Genomic DNA, 21883 nt, shown 5'->3' with positions numbered 1-21883 from the left:
GACGCTCTGGGGCTTTCCTTGAGTCTGGCTGTATCTGAAGCTTGGCCAGCTGATCTCTTCCTGGGGGAGGACGTGTCCTTGATGGAAGGTTTTCTGTCCCCTCCAAGTGCCTGGCTTCGGGTAGGGTGGGGGCCTCTACCCCGTCCAGTATTAGGAGGCCGGATCTTTCATAGTGATCCTTTCTAAGTTAATTGGGATCAGTGTTTGAAAAAATCCAGTGATGTTTCATGTTGAAATCTCACATGCACGCGTCTTTTACTGTTTTCTTCCTATGCTCGCTTCTTTCTTCCACTTTATCTTCTTAAACTCTTTCTGCTCCTTTTTCTCTCTACCTTTTTCACATTATCTTTCTTTTTGCCTTTCTTTGTTTCTTTCCTTTTTTAACTCATTCATTTTCTGCCCTGCTTCATTTTTTGCATTTTTTTGTTCTCTAATTCTTTTTCCAAGTCCTGTTATTTTTATCGTATTTTTTTCGTGGTTTTGCTGCCTTTTTTCCCTTTTCTTTCTTTTGCATTGAATTTCTTGCCTTCTTTGTTCTCCTTTTCTTTCTTTTCGTTTGCTACTTTTTGTACTCCTCAATCTCTTGTGCATTTCTTTCAGTTTGCTTTCCCGCCGTTTGTCGCTTTTTAATCTGACATTTTTCACACTCTTCAGTTTTCACTATCAAGTCTGTCATAGTCAACGTCTCTCTTTTTCCACCACCACTCATCATAACTGTCGCTTTCACAGGTTCCTTTGACTTGTAAATACTGAGATGTTCCATCAGTGCTCAAATGCGCATACATGTGCCTAGACCCTATTTACTCTCTCTTCTGTCGTTTCCTTCCTATCAAGCGTGGTCCTTTGAGGCGCTTATCGCACTCCAAAAGGCAGCGTCTGGCAAACAGTCCGTTTCATGCAAAAACATACATTTGCTGATTGTCACATAACATGTTTTCTTTTCACGCGCGTGCAAGCCGCGGAGCGTCCCCTGGTGCCATCTGCTCTCCGCGAGATAAGCCGCCCCTGTTGGGCCGGGGACCCAGCAGCCACCTCTGGGTAGTGTTGTCACCTTTCTCACAGAAAACATAACGGCCATTTGTTTGTACGCGCTAGGAGGTTACGGAAGGGTCAGGGCGTGACCTCTGAAGTCTCTGCGTGCTTTAACGTAATTTAGGAATCGTAAAGGCAAGTACACTTTGGTGCACCTGTATCTTTTAATTTCATGCTTTAAGTTTACATGTCATTGTTCAAAATACCGATTTTGGTTATGTTTCGGGTATTTTAACTGTCTTTGCCTGAAAATACTGGCCAGGTAGGTGAAATATTGGTCAAGTGGCGACCCTACCCCTCGGTTGGCGTTAGGGTTGCCATATTTCTTTGAGAAACTGAATAAGTTTGTATGAAACCGCCTGAATTCTACCTCTTTTTGATTCAAACCCCATTTAGAAATCAATCATCACTTCTAGACAGTATTAACATTCTTTTGAAATTTTTTCATCTTATATTTATTGCTTTCATTTGTATTTGAAAGTGAACTATACTAGATTTCAATAGCTGTCCTAATTTGTCTTGGCATGAAATTACCAGCCAAACCAGTAAACAAGCATTTACAATGCAATGGTCTCTGCATTATAAAAGATAGAGCTATTGGCATTGCTCATGACATTTTTTTCTTTTTTTAAACATAAATAAATGGTATTGTCATTTACAATGGCAATAGGTGAGCATTAGAGAGTATTCGCGGACACAGAGCACACACAGAGCCGCGCACACACACAGACAGACAGAGCCATGCACACACACAGACAGAGCCACCCACACACACATACAGAGCCACGCACACACACAGACAGACAGAGCCACACACACAGACAGACAGAGCCATGCACAGAGACAGACAGACAGAGCCACGCACACACAGACCCAGCCACGCACACACAGACAGAGCCACACACACACAGACAGACAGAGCCACGCACACACAGACAGACAGAGCCATGCACACACAGACAGACAGCCACGCACACACAGACAGAGCCCCGCACACAGAGCCCCCCCACAGACACACAGACACACACACAGAGCCACACACAGAGCCACCCCCCACACACAGACACGCACACACACAGAGTCCCACACACACACAGAGCACCTGCTTCCCATGACCATAAAACAAGCAGGTGTTGCACACCGCACCTTTTGTTTTTATTAAAATAAAAATCTGTTATTTGTGTAGCGCTTTCACAAAAGTGCTTTACGTCGAATGCGGAAAGGAACATGAGTGGTGCCAATGCACTCGCAACCATGGAACATATGCAACAGGGAGGCTAAGTCTAAGGGGGCGTGAAATGCAAGTTTGTGAGCAGCGTGATCTGCGCTACATAAATTTCTCTCTTACAAGGGGGCTAGATAAACCCACAAGATAATCCTCTCCACGTGCTTAGTGAATTTTCTTTGAAAACACGGACATTTGTAGCCTATAATTACATAAAACATCCAAGGTTAAAAACCCGGACTGCCCCGGCTAATCGCCTGGCCACCCTGCAGTGATAAAATTAACACAGCCCACCAGACTTGTAAAGCAGATTTGGGAAACCTTTTGTCTGCAGGACGGTTGCACACATCGACGCAGAGAGCGTGGCACTGCCAGCCAGCCGGGTGCAGCCATGGTAACCTCCATGCCAGCACATGAGACGCCGATGTCAGGAGCTGGGCGGTGCCCTCCTGCTAGGAGAGTAGAAGGGGACTAGCATAGGAGGGAGGGCGTCAGAGAGGGTGGGCAGTGCCCAGCTGGCACAGTGGGATCAGAGGTAAGGAGATTTGCAGAAGCACGGTGGCACAGGGCGAGTGGCAGAGACTACCAGCGGTGGCACAGAGGGCGAAAAGAGGCAGACTGCTGCGTGCGGGGACATGGTCTGCGGGTCTGGATGAAACGGCGTGATGAAATGGCAGGAGAAAATTGTCAGGAGCAGGGTGTGCTTGGTGGCACGGGGGGAATCAGGGCAGGGAGGAGCATGGTGACAAAGTGGACAGGTGGCATGTGGCAGGCAGCGAGGCTGGGCAGTGTTGCAAAAGGACAGCAGGCAGCAAGCGCTGTGTCAAGGTGGCACAGAGGAAACATTGATCAAATAAGGTCAAGTGAAGGCCTATGAAGAAGCAAGAGAGTGCAGGGCCATGGTGGCATAGAGGGTATAGGAGGCATAGAGGATGGGCAGTGCCATGGTGACAGTGAATTTGGGACATAGGTGGGTGTACTGTAGCATGGTGGCAGAGGCGCCAGGGAGAAGCATGTAGCACAGGGCACACCAGCCAGGGGCAAACATATACAGGGGAACAGATCAGAATGGACTGATAGGTGCACTGCTTCACCAGTGGAAGTATTCATGGGCAGGAAAGTACCGTGGCAAGTAAGAAGAAAGGTCATTCTTCTATGCCCTGACTAGGGATACTGGGAAATGGAACACCACCCGGCGCCGAGCATAAGGTTATTTGAAATAGTCCACCATCTGAACTGAGGGGATAAAAACAAAAATCAAACGCGGTCCTTTTCTTCCCCCTCCTCGTTTCCCGTCGCACTTGAAAAGAATACAGCTCAGCTGTCTTCCAGATATCACGGCGACTTTTTCCCCTCATTAGTACCAATTTAACACTGAAGTACAGCATTTGCCTACTGAAAAGTGACTTTTCCTCCTTCTCAAAAAACAATTTGCACTTTACACAAGCAAATTGGTATTGGTATTGTGTATTGTGGTATACTTATATAGCGCAACCTGTCACCACCAAGGGCATCCTGGCGCTTTTGACCCATGATCCAAGCGAAAGCAATAGCTCAACCTGTCCTAGGGAAAAGGTAAGCAAATGTTGCTTCATTTTTAACATCTTTTAATCCGTTTGAGCTAGAAACATTTTTTTTAAAACAGATCATTATGTTGCAGATGATTTCATGGGCGTCAATTCACCTAAATTCCAAGGGCAGCGGAAGTTATATCACATGCCATTTGACCTTTACTTACACACACATACGCACGCACGCACACTCTCTCTCTCATATAAACACACTCTTTCTCACAAGCACGCACATAACATGTGGCTTAACGGCTAGGGCTGTTCAACTTAAAACCTGGAGAACCAGGCTCGAGTCTCTGCAACGACGCTCACCATCCTGTGATTCTGGGCAAATCACTTACTCCCCCATGCCTTACAAAAATGCATGTGTCCGTATGTAAAGCTCATGGTGTTCATATAAAGAGCTCTGCTACCTTTGAGCCAAGTTTGCGCTATATGACACTCCTGGAAAAAACTGCTGGGGGCAGGGATGTCATATTCCAGCTAATGTTTACCTCATTCTTTATTACACTAATAGTGAATAGTGTTTCATTATTCATGTATCATTATGCATTTATTAGTGTAATAAACAATTGACAGGAAAAGGTCAAGGGAGCCCTAACCACGGGGCGTCCATATAGACGACCTGCCTATGTGTGGCTGCCACTGATTTTGCATTCTCTGAGGCCAGGGGTCACAAAGGGAGTGCCAAGTGTTGGAGCCTGGAGCACAAAATGACATCCATGGAGGATAGATTATGGGGTAAATGTGGCAATTCCTTGGTTATTCGGCAAACGCTGCAGACGCAGAATCGCATCATCATTGCAGCGCCTTGAAGACCCCCCATGCAGCCGAACACGGGTCTTTGGCCCACGTTTAACATTCACTTGAGACTTCGAAGTGACAGAGCAAACACAGGAATCCTTGGGCCCAGAGTTTGCCCTTTAAACGGCCCCTTGAGCACCCACCGGGGCTTGGCTGCCCACTCAGCCCCCTGGGATTCATGGGTCCCCCCCGGCCCTGCTACGCCCCCCCCACCCCCCAGACAATGCCCCAGTGTCCCTCTGCCCTTCCTCCTGAGACAGACCAGCCTTTCTTTGCTCGAACATTTTCACTCGGCCTGCAGAGGTACCTTTATTGTGTTAGCGCTCCCGGCGCACCCGCAGATGCACAGGCGTGTTTGACGAACCCCTGGCCGTGGCTGAAGCAATATCTGGGCAGAGAGAGGAATAACAAACACTTCCATGGCAGAGATGACGGGTTCAGAGCAGGGTTTCGGGGTGGGGGCACTCTATGTGCATTTAGTTATGTGCAGGACTACCACGTAATTCCATGACAGTGGTAAGTCCTAGAACATGACGTTTTTGCTCACTTTGCCTAAATCACAGTGAATGTGACATCACTAACACTTATCTTGCTTTGCTTCTTGACAGTGCCCGGCTGGGTTCACTGTAAGTTGATTCTATTATTTTGTCACGCATGGGTTGTATTCAAAGACACCACGAGGTACATCTCTTGTAATTTAATTCATATACTTCCATCATTTAATGCGACTATACACATGCTCTTACACTTTTTCACTTCTCTCTGTAGATGTCCCTCACTGTCTAGTCCTGACTGGACCTTCATCTAATAGGTCGAAACGCCGTCGACGCCATAGGGAATGAACCCCTCAAACACAGTGCTCTATGATTGTAGATAGTCACTGATTACAAATTGATTTATTGTTGCGTTTGGTCATTTCCCTTTTGTAAATATTCATAGCTGAAAAATTGTACAGATCACTTATTGTCTATGTTTTGGTTGTTTTTGCTCACAATATCACTGGGGACACATTGCAATTTTTTGTATATATGTCGTTGATATAATTGTTTTATCTGAATTACAAAAGCATTTTCCAGAATTTGGTATGAGTGTGATTTTTTCTTTGCCAAGCCCCTTTTCTATGATAACGTAAAAACGCTATTTAGCTGTTGTACTAAATATAAATTGTACAAGTTATTATGCCACAGGAACCAATGTTCTTTGGATAAACACGTTACCCTGGTTCCGTCGTGAGTAGGGTTTCCCTTGTTTTTCTTTTTCGCTCAAATGTAACCAAGCACTGGTAAATGTTCAGCCCCAGCCCGGTGCTCCACCGAGGGAGCGTGGAAGGAGCGACCCAGCCCCTCTGGCAGGGAGGGGGCTGGCCCTCCAAGATGTTGTTACATGAGGCCAAACGAATATATTTACAGCAGGTTTTCAAGTTTATTGGCTAAAAATCAAGGGTTTTTACAGAAATCTCTGAGGCGACACCCATGAAATGCAGCAATTTAATGAACCGCTTGACGATCCGAAAACGGCACCAAAAAAAATGGCGGCTGCAAGATTTACCTTCAAACAGAGCCGGCGGCAGCAGTGATCTCCGGGCGCCCAGGGGACAGGAGGGTGGGGGACTGGGTAGAAGAGGCGGCGGCAGGGTCCTACGGCATAAGACGATCGATCCTCACCTCACTGCAGACGAAAAAAAATGGCGCCCGCCAGCTTCCGATTTTTTCGGATTCGGGGGCGTGGTTTTGCTGTTTTGAGTGACAGACAACGTCACTGTCTAAAGAACAGCAAAACTTACGCCCCCAAATCCGAAAAAGACAGGGCTAATTCGGAGGGATGCATCTCTCCTCCAATGGCTGGCCTCCGTTTAGGAAGCCAGCCAATGGAGGAGAGACAGGGCAGGGAGGCGGGTTCTAAAGCCCTACTAAGTAACATTAAATCTCCGGACCGGAAGCTGCGCTTTGCGCAGCTTATAGGTCCCTCGACCTTAAAACTGGTCATTTGTAACACTAGCTGGAGTCTTCCACTCTGCTTTTGGGTGTCAGGGCCTCTGGCTGACAGAGCCCAGCCTTCCCGGGAGCGGGCGCTGTAGTATCCTGCAAGACATGTTCTAGTGTCCCGCAGGAAGTTGTCATGCCAGCCACTCCCTCGAGGTCTGGGCACACTGCACCCCCACCCATCCATCACGGGTGTCACAAGTGACTTGACCCCGCTAATAAAAAGACCTAGGTGCACGTGCTCGAGGCCAGTTACAGTCCAGTACTACCCTGTGTCTGCGTCAGATATTTGCCGCCATGTGGGCCTGAGGCCCAACACTACACTGGCGACGAGGCGATTTGCCAATCCCGCACGTCTGCCGCTCAGTGTTCTGTCCTCCCTCGCGAGGAGGAAATGAGCCGCCACACGTGACTGCTGGGAAGGTCGGGCTCCACCTGGCCACGCGGCCCTCTGCCCGTAAAGAGGGTGACACGGCCCCTGGATATCTTCCACCCAAGGCAGTTCTGGCAAGATGAGTGAGTGGACGATCACCCCGCAGCAGCCACCTGCCTGCACACCGGTGAAAGCGTGAGTCTCCCCACCATGCTTAGAGTATGGCCGCTGCCGCGCTTAGGCAATCGCCGCCGCAATTAAAGGGCACACGACCATCTCCATACAGCGGCCCTGCTACCCCGGAGCAAAGCACAGTTCCGCCAACTGCGGTCCCTGCATCTGCTGCACAAGGGATGCGCTGCGACGGACCCAGCTCCGCATGCCACTCCGTATCCTACACCACCCGTCGTTGCCCAGCACTGCGGGACTCATCAAAACAGAGAATACTGCTCCCATCGGTGCCGCCTGAGGGGCGCGGAGTAGGTCCTGTGCTGCTGTATTCGTGAGGCTCGAAGACTCCAAGAGAGAGGCGAGAGCACGCAGCCCTGCCACCTCTCGCCGACCGCAGTTCCATCAGGCACAACCCCTTCCAGGGAGACAGGAAGAGCATCAGCGGGACGATGCGTGACTGCACCAAGACCGCAAAAGAGACTGCCAGTGGAGCGGCCTCCATTTTGGACAAGCAAAGTACAGGCCGACCCTACTCCCTGCACCAAGAAGTGTCCGGAGCGACTTCAGCGGCAGCGAGGGGAAGCGAAAGTATCCACGATACTCAGTAGCAATGGACATACCCCCTGCAATCTGTTTGCAATGCCGGCACAGTCTGGAGCAGCCCGCCATACTGTGCAGGAATGTGTGAAGAAGCGCAAACACCAACCGGGGTTGAGACACGGCCTCCCAGCACTGCATGCCCCCTCCCGCACTACCAGCTCGGATCGAGTGCGGCTTCCGTAAGGAGAACCTTGCATTGGCCTCCGAGGTGCCTGCAGCGCCATCAGGCTAACACGAGCAGCACCGCACCTGCCACAAGAAGCGGTAAGGACAAACTGTAAAAGTCACTGTCTCTGCGCAGATATTCCCTGACCCTGCAACACACAGGACAAACCCATGAGGGACACCAGCAGCGCTGCAACAGCCAGTGTTCCCCCCGCCATGAGCTCCCTGACCCAGGGGGAAGAGAAACAGCCCACCGTGAGGAGCCTGCAGCGCCGCCCAGTTTGCCACCCTTCACAGCAACCCCTGGCCCTCCCCGTGGCAAACCGAGAACAGGATCGGCGGTGCCACCAAACAAACACATCCTCCACCTACCTTCACTGAAGACTCACAGCACACATCGCAGGCAGGAGCTGCACAGCCCGTACTTTAATGAAGGAGTACCAAGACCAGCGCAACTGGAGTGCTACACTGCCACCCAATGGCAACCTGTGGTACTGCAGCTACACCACCTTAATACATTATGGAGGAACGCCTGCAATGACAGAATGGGAACTTCGTCATGCAAGGAAAGTCCCGGACCCCTCTTTACAGCAATGCTGACACGGATGGGCCCCACGCACAGTGGTAAGGCTAATTTGAAAGGAATGTCTAAGCCCACACAAGTGTAAGGAGCAGCCACGTCACCCTAGCATCAAGCGAACCACACAGTGTTCCCAGCTCCTCCAGCACCCAAAGCCCACCAGAGCAAGCCACCACGACGGTCGCAGCACCACCTGGTGCCCCACCCCAGGTGTAATCCCCAGAAGGACGGAAATACCGCCTGACCAGAGCAGCCAGCCTGCTGTAACCCGCAACAGTCAGCCCAAGCAGCACTATAGATCGAAGGACAGGCCCTGACACCGCCACCACGTAGAAGACGGCCTGCTCACACCCAGTGATTGTGACGACCGCACCGGGCACGGCAAGACACGCCCCAGAAAAGAATGCTCATAGAGTGGCCCTGTGCACCCTGCATGTGAGGACAGCCAGGACGCCGGTGAAGACAGCAAAGCCCCAGGCAGCTGCCACACCCAAGGGATCCCAAGCTGTGCCCACACAAACCAGCATCATATAGGCAAGAGCACCGCCTGCCACCTCTGCAAAGCACGGGGAGAGACTGACAAACCCCGCAAGGAACTGCAAGAAACTCAAGCATTAACACCAAAGACAATCCCACTAGAAAGAGTGGACTACCAGCCAAGACAGCAATATCTCTAGGGAACTACCCCAGCTACAGCTCAAAAAAAGACTGGTGCAGAACAGCACCACCCGTGGCCACTCAGCGCCACCACCGAAAGCGCTGACATCGCGTCATCTACTCCTCCCGGAGTACAGACACCCAACGTGCCAGGAAAGCATCCAGGAAGAAAACCGAGCACGCAAAGAGCATGCAGAGCCAGAAGCGCGCAGAAAGCCGCGCCAAGGAACCTGACTGCCTAGACAGCACCCAGGAGACCTCTCCACAAAGAAACACTGCTGAACGCAGGTAGGAGAGCACCCACGTCTCCACTGCCCCGGCAAAGCCCTGTTGTAGGCCGAAGATCACCCACGGTGTCATCCCTCACACTGCCTCAAGACAGAGTCAGCCCGACCCAAGGTTGGCAAGAGCGCAGTCGCACACCCCATGTGGCAGGCCGCCACAGCTGCATGTGCTCCACCGAACAGCGACACACGACCGGACGTCACATTGCCCAGCAGGCAAGGAGCACGTCACCAAGTGACTAGTCCAGACAAGCACGCCGGAGCGAAGGCAGAAGCCGGCGCCATGACAGCGCTGCCTCGATGTCCAAGCACAACGCCCTCGAAGAAAAGAAGAAGAGTGACAGCCCTGTCACCCCTGAGACCAGAGGAACACAGGTGGGCTGAAAAAGCCAAATAAGGGAGAAGACCGAAGACTCACAGCCAGCCAAGAGCACACCCTGACACACCAGACAGCCACCACGGCGGACCTACGGTACTGGAAACAGCCTCAATGGTGAACCGAACGTAAGCCGCAGCAAGCGCCAACCGCGTCTCATCCTAAAACTTCCCCAGGTGACCGTCCATCCCTGAGCGTCGGCAGTCTAAGTCAAGCGCATCCCTGCTCAGGTCTGCAGATGCCAAGGGTGAAGATCAGCACAGAGTGTCCATCCTCACACCGCCTCAAGTTGGCAGTGGCCCCAAGCCAGGCAAGAGAGGATCCCCACACTCTATTTGTCAAGCCGCCACAGACACTCCAGCTCAGCAAGGCGGAGGCACATGGCTGCCAAGTCCCTCCGGACGTCCAACACTCCCAGCAAGTCACCACCACCTGTCATCCCAAGTCACCACATGGCTGGCAACTGCCATCACGCCAGCCATCATCATCTGCGTCAAACATCACCACTCCCAGAAGATCGGCAGACTGGAGTCCTGCACCGTCGCCACACCAGCAGACAAAAGAAACCAGAGGCCACCGGGAACCTGGCTTACACCGAAACCGCGGCAGCGAAGGCAAGTCTTGGCCGAGACTCATCCACCTGTGGGAGTTGGGCTTGCGACTAAGTAACGGCTCCTCAGCAGTCCTTCAGCTACCCCCAGATGGCACACAAGCAGCCCTCAGCGTAGCCCTCCTACAGTCCCGCAGCAAACCCGACAACGGGCCTCCCCAGGTGGGAGAGCGAGTAGAGATTCTGCCCCACCAACAGGTTTTCGGTCACAGCCCAGCCATTCAACAAGGGCAGTCGGCCCAGCCACACCTCTGTGAACTCTCCTGTAGGACTCCATCCATCTTTATGACGCAGCCCACTACAATGAACTGTTAGAACCCACAACGGACCATCACAGACGTCAGCAAAGTGGAAACCAGGCAAGGCAGCAAGACATATCACCCTCAACGAACTGTCGGCATGCAGAGGACATCTCCCAGCCAGCGGTTGTGTCCTAAGGCCCTCAGGTTAAACTACGGGTGCCCGCCGAGAAGGTTCTGCTGCAAGCCAAGTCACCAATCCAGGTCTGCTCTCGTCTTGCCACCTGACTCTAGAGACTGATGGACCCTGTGGTAACTAGTTAACTGTTTTGTTTTATCCCCACAGGTTGGGCTAGCATTTTTGTTTGTTCCTTGATAAAGTTGGGGAGCAATGTAGTATCCTGCGAGACACGTTCTAGTGTCCCGCAGGAAATTGTCATGCCAGCCACTCCCTCGAGGGCTGGGCACACTGCACCCCCACACCCATCCATCACGGGTGTCACGAGTGACATGACGCCGCTAATAAAAGAGCCCGGGTGCACGTGCTCGAGGCCAGTTACTGTCCAGTACTACCCTGTGTCTGCGTCAGTTATTTGCCGCCATGTGGGCCTGAGGCCCAACACTACAGGCACCATCTTTCATCCGGAGCCTATCCCAGCTCAGCTAGCCTAGGCTTGCCCTTCGGGAATGTGATGTGTCATCTGTGGGAAACGTGAAGGCAACCCGCCTGCATGTCCCGAAGACGATTACTCCAAAGACAGATAAGGGTATTTTCCAGAAGAACAAGTAAAGACTCAGTAACGTGTCCGTGGGCCGTCGTCAAATCACAGTCTTTCCTTATGAGACTACCTTTAGTTTGTTCCCACACACCTTGCTCTGTCAGCATTAGGGTGTGGAGGTCATAAGGCATAAAATCTGACAACTTCTTAACAGTGAAGTTAGAACATGATGCTATATTACTGTCAGGAGTGGGCTTGAAGGGATCCTGTCTTAAGAAGAGAGTGGTTCACAAGGGAATTTTCTCTGAAGACGCTTCCTCCTGAAGTGAAATCCATTTGTTTAATAGTAATTTAGCACGCCCTCTGTTTCACAATTGGCTCAAAACTAACCTGGTAGGCCAAACTGGAACAAACCAAAGGTTACACCCTCCCAACCATGTCATCGGAATTAAAAGTAAGAAGTTAACAGGCCCTAGAAACAAAACAACTAAATCTTTCTCAAAACCTACTTCAACAAAAGTTAATTCAACACATTCCTCCCAAAACATCATTTCATTTGTTGAACAGCCCAGGCAAAGCCCCGCTCTGTGCTCAGCTACTCTTTTCATAATTCATGTAGTACTCAATCTGTTTACCTTCTTAGCCAATCCTTGCTACTACGAGATGCTTATTTATAATAAAAAAATGCTGTTCCACGGCTGAGGGCTAGCCTCAGCCCAGATGGTGGTCCAACCTTTCAACATGGGACTGCGCCCCCAAGTCCAGGCCGAGGTGTGGCGTTTTTGAGTCTAAGGGCCATATGTATCAAGGCAAAATGGGTTTGCAAACGTCAAAGTTCTCAGAATTCCGGCGTTTGCAAATCCATTTTCGCTAAATGATATGTATGAAACATTTTTGTTGCAAAATAAGGAATTGCTAAATTTGCCATTCCTTATTTTGCGATTGCATTTAAGGAATTGCAAATTTTGCGATTCCTTAACTTAAATGCAATGTATCAAGGAAAAAAACATTCCAAAATGCCATTAAGGAATCGCAAATTACCACCAACTTCTAGTTGGTGGTAAGTTGCGAATTCTTTCAAAAAAGCATTACTTTAAAAATCAAAAGGTGCCATGTGACGCTTATACATGCCCTTAGGGCATGTATGTGCGCCATATGCGCACACATGTCATTTTCAGGGGTGCAGCAGGGTGTTCTTGAGACACCCCTGCACCCTTGAAAATATTCACAATTTGCGATTAGCAAATTGCGATTCGCAATTTCCCCTTCATTCCTATGGGCCTCCTGGCCCATAGAAATGAATGGGAAATTATTCCTTAATTGCGATTAGCAATATGCTAGTCGCAATTATGGAATTTTAAGGAATCGCTAAAAAGAAGCGATTTTCTACATACATACCATTTTGCGATTTCTAAAAAGCGATTCCTTAAAAATCGCTATTTAGGAATCGCAAAACGGAATGTTGATACATATGGCCCTAAATGGTTAAACCTGAAGGAGCCTTATGTGCGATTGTAGAACAACTGTTCATCCATCCCTGTCTCCTACACTTCCTGAATTCCAAATCAGTCAGTGCCCACCGTGGAAGCTGGAGACCCAGGGACTCCCCACTTTCTTGGTCAAATCAACCAGTGCCTTAATCTGTCAAAACTGCGAGCACCTGGCGGTGATTCAGTTCACAGCATGTGCAGCAGAATGTGCATACGTACCACATGTCTACATTTAAATATGGATGGGGTGGGAAAAGTGGACTTGTTTGACTTGAAGCACTTTGTAAATACAGTAGGTATTGCCCCACAATACTGAGTTTTAAATATTGTCCTGTCAGAGTATCGTGAGGGGAATATCGACTACCATGATAACATGAAAGTAAGTATATGTCGATTTACTTTACTTACTTAAACCTACAACTACTTACCATCACTATATATATCTCCACATAGCTGACCGACCCTGTTACATGTGCTTGGTGGAAAATAAGGCAGTGATTGGTGCAAAGACCTTTAACCACTGCATTATGAATGAGGATTTGTTTAGGTGATAACGAGTAAAAAAATATTTGGATTTAGACATGGTGTTGCACTTTGTTGTGGTGACGATGTGTTTATTTGTTCTGTTGCACGTTTGTGGCACATTGTTGTTGCATTGCTTTGTTGTTGTGTTGTATTATGACTGTTGTCTTTCACTCTATTTGGTTTTGCCTTGTTGTGCTCCCTTGTTATGTTTTCTTGTTTTGTTACTTTGCTTTCTGTTTTGTTATTGTTTTGTGTTCTGTTGTGCGTTCTTGCTTCTGTAGAGACCGAAACAAATACTGCTACATTTCCAACTAGAGCAGCACATTCCTTCAAAGTTTCACTGACAAACAACCATTTATCACTGTCTGACGTGGTTCTAGCTCGTCGCCTATTGAAGGCACCAGTCAGCCCAAAGCTGTGGCCTAGGCCAGGCCTAAAGTTAGCATTTCCAGTGGTGACTTGATGTGATACTGCCTCTAGTGTTTCTGATTCCAACATGCAAAACATCTACAATGTGAACCAAGGTGAGCGCAGGCGTTGACCTTCATGTGCTGCGCAAGTTGTCTGCTTGTCCTTTGCCTACGCCCAACTCTGATGCGTAATTTGGGTCTCAGACTGGGGCCCTTATTTATGAGGCCTTGCGTCAGTTTTGCGCCGCCGGTGCGTCACTTTTTGTGACGCACCAGCGGCGTACAAAATGCGCCTTGTTGCGCCATATTTAAAAAGTGACGCATCTAGGCAGATGCGTCACTTTTTAAACCCCTGCGCCACATTATACCTGCGTCAGGTATAATGTATGCAGAGGGGGCGTTCCCTCGCAAAAAGCCTCGTAATAGTGACGCAGTGAAATCTATGAGATTTCACTGCGTCACTTTTAGGATGCTGTTGCGTCAAAATCTTGCGCCTGCCTCACAGCAGGCGTACGACTGACGCAAGCCCTTTCACATGGGGCTTTCCCCATGTGAAAGGACGCATTGCTGGAGTTGCGTCACTTTTGTGACACACTCCAGCAATGCGTCACTTTTGCGCTTACAGATGCGTCAGAAATACTGACGTATCTGTAAGTCCTTGCGACATGATGCGTCATACATTAAATATGACGCATCATTGGTGTCGCAAGGAGTGCGCAGTGAAAAGTGACGCATCGCTGTTTTCACGCAGCGATGTGTCACTTTTCATAAATGAGGCCCTGGATGTCTTTTTTCTCGCGAGTAACATAAAATTGTGTTGCGGCAGTACCTCAGAGCGTGTTGTACGTGAGTACACACCTTGCAGCCATTTTTCAAATACGTTTCTCAGTATTTGAGGTGGAAATGGTAATCAAATTGTGTACGAAAGCTTTTCAGAACTCCTGATTTTCACGCAAAAGCCAATCTTGCATACAACTTCATAAATTTCACATACTTGTTTGTTAGAACTATGCAAAGTTTGCAAGAGAAAATCTTTGCAATTTTGCAGATCACTGGAATGAAGTCTACAGAGGAGGATAACACATTTCTTTGGATTTTTGTAATGCATTTTTTCCCACAGCCGAAGAAGTCCTGTAAGGTCATTTGTTCTTTGTTTGTCGCTGCATGCAGTGACACATGTATTCTAAAGAGGACGGTCACACAATAAGCGTAAACACAGACCTTTGATACATCACAGTAACAATGTGACGGCTAATGTTCTGCCGTCTCTGCTGCTTTTTGCCATCATGTTTCTGCTGTAGGGAAATTACTATGAAACACTGCAATCATTCCATTGCAGCAAAAAAGCAGACGTAATGGTAAAATGTATGTTAACTGCTCCAGCGCAATTTTAACATTCCATTAACTGACCGGGGTCATCCAACTGAGAGGTTAAACTTATTTATTCAAGGAAGTGTATTAAAAAGTTAAAGCAGGTTTGCGAATAACCAAAAATTCCAACAAACATGCAAGTCAGCAGTTAAGAAAGGTTGTTTGGTTGCAAAAGACCTATTGTGCGCTTAGCAGAAAGTTGAACGGGCCTAGAGACCACATTTAGTTCCACTGGTTGGCTTTCTTGGTACTCTCATTTGATGGGTTCTTATTTAGTGGCTTTCCTTGTCCCAGCTTTTCTTTCTTGTGTCTGTCCTTCCCCTGGAGCATTGCCTCTTTAGCAGCTCTCTGACTGGCTGGATTCTATCCTTCCACTGCTCACTTTTAGGGAACTCCTTTTTTCTTTTTTGCTGAAGCAGTCCATGAGAGTGCATGTGTTTTCTAGTTCTCTCAGTTGTGTTCTTCTCACAATCTGCCAAATACCAACCTCCTTGCGCACCATGTTGCAGGCTCTTTCTTGTATGCTACTCCTCCGCAGAACTCTTCCTCCCCTACACTTCTTGAGGCTTGCTCGCTTGTTGCCCCCCACACCCAGCAACCTGTGTTGCTTTCTCTCATTTGCTACTTTCACCTCCCCACTTGAAATCCATTGCTGTTATTCCACACCCACTCTTCCGTTGGCCCCCACACCCACCAACTTTTGAAAATGTTTATTTAGTGGTTTTTTGGAGGGGGATAACTTAGTGCATCCGCCTGCAGGAGCATCTCTGTCCCCAATTTTATTTCAGTAAATTTTTATTGAAAATTATATTTACATGGTGCGTAACATATACATGGGATGGTAATTCACGGAGTAAAGAAAAAGGAGAAAGAATGCCTGGGTGGGGGGGTTCGGGGGGGTTGTCCCCCATTTGAAGTGCAGGTGGGTGCTACTTGCACAGAAAAAGATGGATCGCGTGCTTCAAACAGCGGCTCCCACTTTCAGTAATGCTCTGCCCTGAGAGCTGTGTGAGTTCACGGCTGCCCTGAGGGCAGCACACTATTTGTAATTGGGTGCACTGCTCTGCACAGAGCACCTGTTGAAAAGTGTGCCGTGGCTCAAACAGGTACAGGGCACACATTATAGACAGGTTGCACTGTACCTGTTTGCCCCAGGATGCCCCTTTAAACAGTTTTACTTCTCGCAGACAGGGAGCAATAACCCTATAAACATCAATACACTGCCTCCATGGTGACTGCCCAGGGGGAAGTGTTTTCAATGAAATACAGAGCGTCTGCTTACAAGCCGCCCTTGTTTCACAGTACATGCGACAGCCACCTGCACGTTAGAGAGGGGACATAGACCCTCCTCCAGACGAGTGCAGTGAGTAACTGTACCTGCCTGCATGGGGATGTTTAGGGGTTTCATGGGACCCTCTTTACCCTCTCCAGCAGACTGTCATCAGGGGGGAACACTGGCAGTCCTCTACTTTGTTGTGGCTCACTGTCAGTGCTCCTCCTAAGTGACCGCTTCCCTCTGCACCAGCGTCCGTCATAGGGTAAGGAGGGAGAGGCAAAATTATTTCCACCTTTGCATGGGGCCATGCAAATGAGGGAACCCCTTCTCAAGGTAGCACTGGTGTTACCTGTGCACTAGTGATATCAGTAATACAGAAGGGGCCTCACAAGCGCATGTAGCCCCTTCTGTAATATCATAGTGCCCAGGGGGTGGATGAAGGGAGCGCACATGCCGATACTGACCCTGGGCCTGCCTTCATAATACAGCCCCTGGTGTCTGAGATTCATGAGCATTTTGTGCAATTACACACCCAAACAGGGATTACCGTTGCCCATTGAATGAGCATCTATTTGTTAAATTTAGAGTAAATTGGTCATTACAAGCAGCAAGCAAGCAGAGAATTTAAATCGGGGTACAAGTAAACCTTCTGAAACAAATCTGCACTATGTTAGACTTGGCATTCTTGGCGTGGTGTCCCTTGACTTTTTGCCTCTACCTCCAGTATTTTTGATGGTATACTGGATTTCCTTCTTGTTGGCTTAGATGCTTTTTTGCATTTTGCCACTGCTGATCAGTATCAAAGTGCAAGTGCTCCCTGTATACATTTTGACATGATTGGTTAGCCATAATTGGCATATTTGATATACTGGTAAGTCCCTGGTAAGGTGTGTCAGGGCCTATAAATCAAATGCTACTAGTGGGCTTGCAGCACTGGTTGTGTCACCCACGAGTAGCCCTGTAAATTTTATCTCAGACCTGCCACCACATTGTCTGTGCGTGCAGTTGTTAACTGCCATGTTGACTTGGCAAGTGCATCAACTTTCCATGCCCAAATCTTCCCTATCCTGACATGTAAGGCACCCCTAAGTTTGGACAGGGTGCAGTATATGTGAAAGGTAGAACATGTATTGATGTGTGGGACATGTCCTGATAGTGAAATACTGTGTATCTCGTTTTTCACTATTGAAAGTCTATCTGTCCCATGGGAGTTGCTTTGTAACATTTTACAAGTATATCCTTCCAAAGGGACACAATAGAAAGTTGGAGATTAGGCTCTCTGAACTCAGAATGTATTAATTCACCTTTTGATAAAGGTGGTTTTTAAATTCTGTGTTTGAAAATGCCACTCTTAGAAAGTGTCTTCGAAAAGGACACACGTTTGCGCGCCCAGCTGTCACACTGTGAGATAGGAATCTATCCATACAATGAACACATTTTTTTTCTTTTCTTCTTTTTTACCATGTTCATACATTTTCAGAAGTAAACCAAATGTCTTCAAGAAATTTTCATCCAAGGTTCATCCATGCTTAAGGCATCACGGCTAGTGCTGCGTGAGTCCAACATAATTCTTTAACTTTATAGTTTCAAATGTCTCCTGCATACCCTCCGGGTCTTCAACAGCGACACGTAACCAAGAATTAAACAAGGCGAGTTGGCTCATCAAAAGATGTTTATTTCATGTCACCCAATGCATTTCAGGCCGCACGGGCCCTTCGTCAGGGGCCACTACAAAGATAATGAAAACAAACGTCTCAACCTGTAGGACATACACACAGTCCTATAAAATCACCTGCATTCCCCAGTTGTACACCCTAGTTTACAAACACTAAATCCAACATAGGGAAGGTGTGCATTCTTTCATTTCTCATTTTGTAACTCTTAGAAAGTGGGCATTTTCTTACTTTACCATTCAGTGTGCCTCTGACTCTTTGTTTATTCAGTTTTTGGTGTTTGGGTGACAGGAACTGGGGATGTGCATTCACTCCAGACAGTCACTGGGGAGAGGGGGGTTTGAGGTGTGCCCTGCCTTGCCTGGGTAACTCATCGCTGGGATGAATTGACCTAGTCTGTATTTAGAGTGGTGGGTGGAGTTTCGCTTGCACCTGAATAGTCTGTGCCTCCTTCTCACAGTGCTGTCTCTGCCCCCTGTGGTCATGCTACACCAGGGAGGATAGAACTTGTTTGGACTGGGTTCAGAGAACCTGGCCACAAAGAGAACAATAACAAAATGGGGTATACGCATTGGAACATAAACTCCAGAACCTTATATATCTCCGAAGAACAAGAGGACCCTGCCAAAAAGAAGAAGAGCAGAAGGACTGTGAGAGGAGCGCTGCCTTTTCTGAATGAGGGGTGGTTTGGCATGCAGTTGCTGCTTCTGTCTGTGGTGGAGAAAAAGGACTGACTCTTTTGGCCGTGCTGTGGCATCCTACCTGTGAAGAACTCTCCAAGGGCCTGTGTTAGCTGCCTCCTGTTCTGGGAGACTGCGGGACATCAAAGTTTCTGTGTGCTGTGCTCTACAAGCTTTACTATGGGCAGAGCTCTGTGTGCTGTGCTCTCCCAGCTTTACTTTGGCACATCTCTGAGTGTCATGCTCTGCTACCGTTACCTTCACAGAGCTTTGTGTGCTTTGCCAGTGCTCTGCGTGCTTAACTTTTGCCAGCATGCTGTGTGCCTGGCTTTAATACAGACCTGTTTGCTTACTCCCTGAAAGCTCGGTGGGCTCTCTGCAGCAGACCCTCAGGAAGGAGCAATCTGCCTGGAGTGCCACCCCTTACACCGCCTGGGGCTGGAGTCTGGGGCCGATCTACTCCTGTTGCACAGGAAAACCCGAGAACCCTGTGTGGCTGCTCCACAAATGTTGCTGGGCACTAGGTTATGGCTAGCAACTGGCTGACGCAAAGAAGAAAAGGCGCAACTCCGCCGGATGATGGGCCGCCCGAGCACGACGAGAACATGCTTCAGTATCCAGGAGCTTCACGGCTCGCACACCAGGGTAGGAAACCTGTTGCGACTCCCACTCCGTGAAGCAGTGGTGCCGATGTAAGGAATTCGCTGGTCCCGGCTAGGGGACCGGGTGAGTGCCGTTCCCCCCCATCTCCTCGCCTCCCAGAGTCCTCACCGCAGTGCTGCGGGACATGGAGCAACCACACTGTCATACAAGAAAGGGGGTGCACATCCATATCGGCTACCACACGGTTGGTGATGGCACTCCGGCCTTTGCAGCCTGGCATCCAATCACAGATGGCTTCTGATAATAATCCAGGCACACATGCATAAATCGGCCCGTTGGTGAATGGCCTGTAATTGGCTTACATGGGCTGGAGTAATGCAAGTCCAAGTGTGTAATCAGTGATGAAATTATGGTGATCTAAAGTGTTTGGCCTATAGATTCTAAAATGTTTGGCCTATTTTTCCCCGTAATGAAATGATGGTGATCTAATGTGTTCGACCTCCTTTTTCTTAATGTGTTTGGCCTATTCTTACCCAGTGATTTATGACCAGTGCAAGAAATGAGTATTTGCATCTGTGCACTACATATGATACAATGATTATTGCCTAATTGGAGAAAGCAAATATTGATTTATGTCATTGTGGTCTGTGTGCTTTATATATAACACAAGTGATATTTCTATAAACTGGTGTGGAGTCTCTATTGTGTTGTGCCTAGTGTGTCACTGGTGTGTGTGTGTTGCGCAAACACTTTACAGATTACCTCTGGGATAAGACTGACTGCTCTACCAAGCTACCAAGGGGGTGAGCAGAGGTTATCTTGGGTGTGTAACTCCCACACCCTGAATACAGTGGTGTGTTCTGCCTGGTTTAGGTGAACACCCTAGCCAACCAGAGATCCCATTCTAACACACTACATTTGCCATTTAATTGAAAACATAGATAAAGGTCCTATTATTTTACATTGTATGCAGGTTGATTCTTTTCTGGCAGTTTGCAAGCCAATGAAAAATTGATTTATAACTGAAAATGCACCCTGAGCTAACTCTGTATTCTCCACTGAGGATGTAACAAGCACTCTCATATTATGGTCGTGTAATGCCACAGAGAAGCTGTGACGACATGAGAGCAACCACAGGACCGAAGGCCAGGTGAAATACAAGTGTTATGAAAACACAGAGGTGGATTTATTGTGCTAAAATCTACACTGCCCCTTTTTTGTTAAAAAATCTGGTCATCTTGATTTCCTATTGGCTGACTCTATAATTTATTTGAATTGTCCTTCCTATCGATTATCAAAAATATTTCTCAGGAATGCATTGTTACCCTGAAAGGTGGGTTTTAGAACCATTTTGCAATATCAGTAGGCAAGCATTTTAGGGTGGCTATATGGCATGGATTTTTCCTGTGTGCCTCTTTCTCTTACTCTCTGTTGCTGTCTCTTTTCCTTCCTTCATTTTGTATCTCGCCTACTTTCCTGCTGGCCTGCTCTTCATTTCTTGGTCCAGCTCTCTCTATATTTCTCACTGTCTCCCACTCTCTTTCCTGCCCTCCTTCTCACTTCAATCAGTCAATAAAAACTTTATTTCGGTTTAGTTTGCAAACCATAAAAGTGCAAAATACAGCAATCCAAAATTCATTAATAAAAAGAGAGGAGATGATTATCAAGATACAATAATACAAAATTAACAGCAATTTATAGCAATGCAGATTATACTAGGATATATAAACACATATACAAGAGGATATTTAAATATAACTCATTGCAGATCCAGGCATTTTCTATACTTCTCACTTTCACCCTCTTGCAGTATGCACCTTCTTAGCTCTATGATATATGTGCTATTTCCACAATCCCCTCCCAAAGCTGAATCATTCAACAGATTGTGCTGCCGGTAGGAATGATGGAAATATGTTCCCAGTAATGGTCCTTGCACACTGAAAAAAGGTCATTTTTCTGGCGTTGTGCAGTAGCTTGGTGTCACCACTGTGAAGCATCCTTAGCCTGTAGCCTTAACATACCTTTGTATGTAAATTCCAACCCTGATAGCAGCCATGCCCAGACACCAATGACATTCCTGGCCACACCTTTTGTTTATTGATTTTATACCTACTGATTTTGTCTACATTGCTGACTCCCTATGCAGGGCCGGACTGGGAACAGAAACCGGCCCTGGCACACTGCTCAGCCAGCCCCCCCTGGGGTGAGGGAGTGCAGCAAAGCAGTGTGCGAGGGCCGGTTTCGGCCGATTTTGTTACTGAGGGCCGATATTGCCGACCCCCGGTAACAAAAAAACGGCCCCCAGGGGTCCAAAATCGGCCCCCACCCTAGCGGCCCACCGGGGAAACGCCCGGTGCCCGCTATGGCCAGTCCGGCCCTGTCCCTATGGAGGTAAAGAAAATTAATTTGTTAATCCTCAATGACTGTTCCTCGTTCGTATATGTGATTGGTTCTTGATCTCACACCT

The 21883-nt window shown here is 48.2% G+C and overlaps 1 protein-coding gene and 1 pseudogene across 1 annotated transcript in view; one reads left to right on the top strand and one right to left on the bottom strand.

Moving 5' to 3' along the window:
• Nucleotides 1–20872, bottom strand: part of LOC147716954 (uncharacterized) — a 39472-nt pseudogene extending 18600 nt beyond the window's left edge.
• Nucleotides 1–21883, top strand: part of ACE (angiotensin I converting enzyme) — a 212610-nt gene that overhangs the window by 47774 nt on the left and 142953 nt on the right. The gene's annotated exons all lie outside the window — the stretch shown is intronic.

The sequence above is a fragment of the Lissotriton vulgaris genome, chromosome 5 (genome assembly GCF_964263255.1).
Source record: "Lissotriton vulgaris chromosome 5, aLisVul1.2, whole genome shotgun sequence".
Classification (NCBI taxonomy): Eukaryota; Metazoa; Chordata; class Amphibia; order Caudata; family Salamandridae; genus Lissotriton; species Lissotriton vulgaris.
The sequence above is the reverse complement of the archived record's forward strand: the minus strand, read 5'-3'. Positions and strand labels throughout refer to the sequence as shown.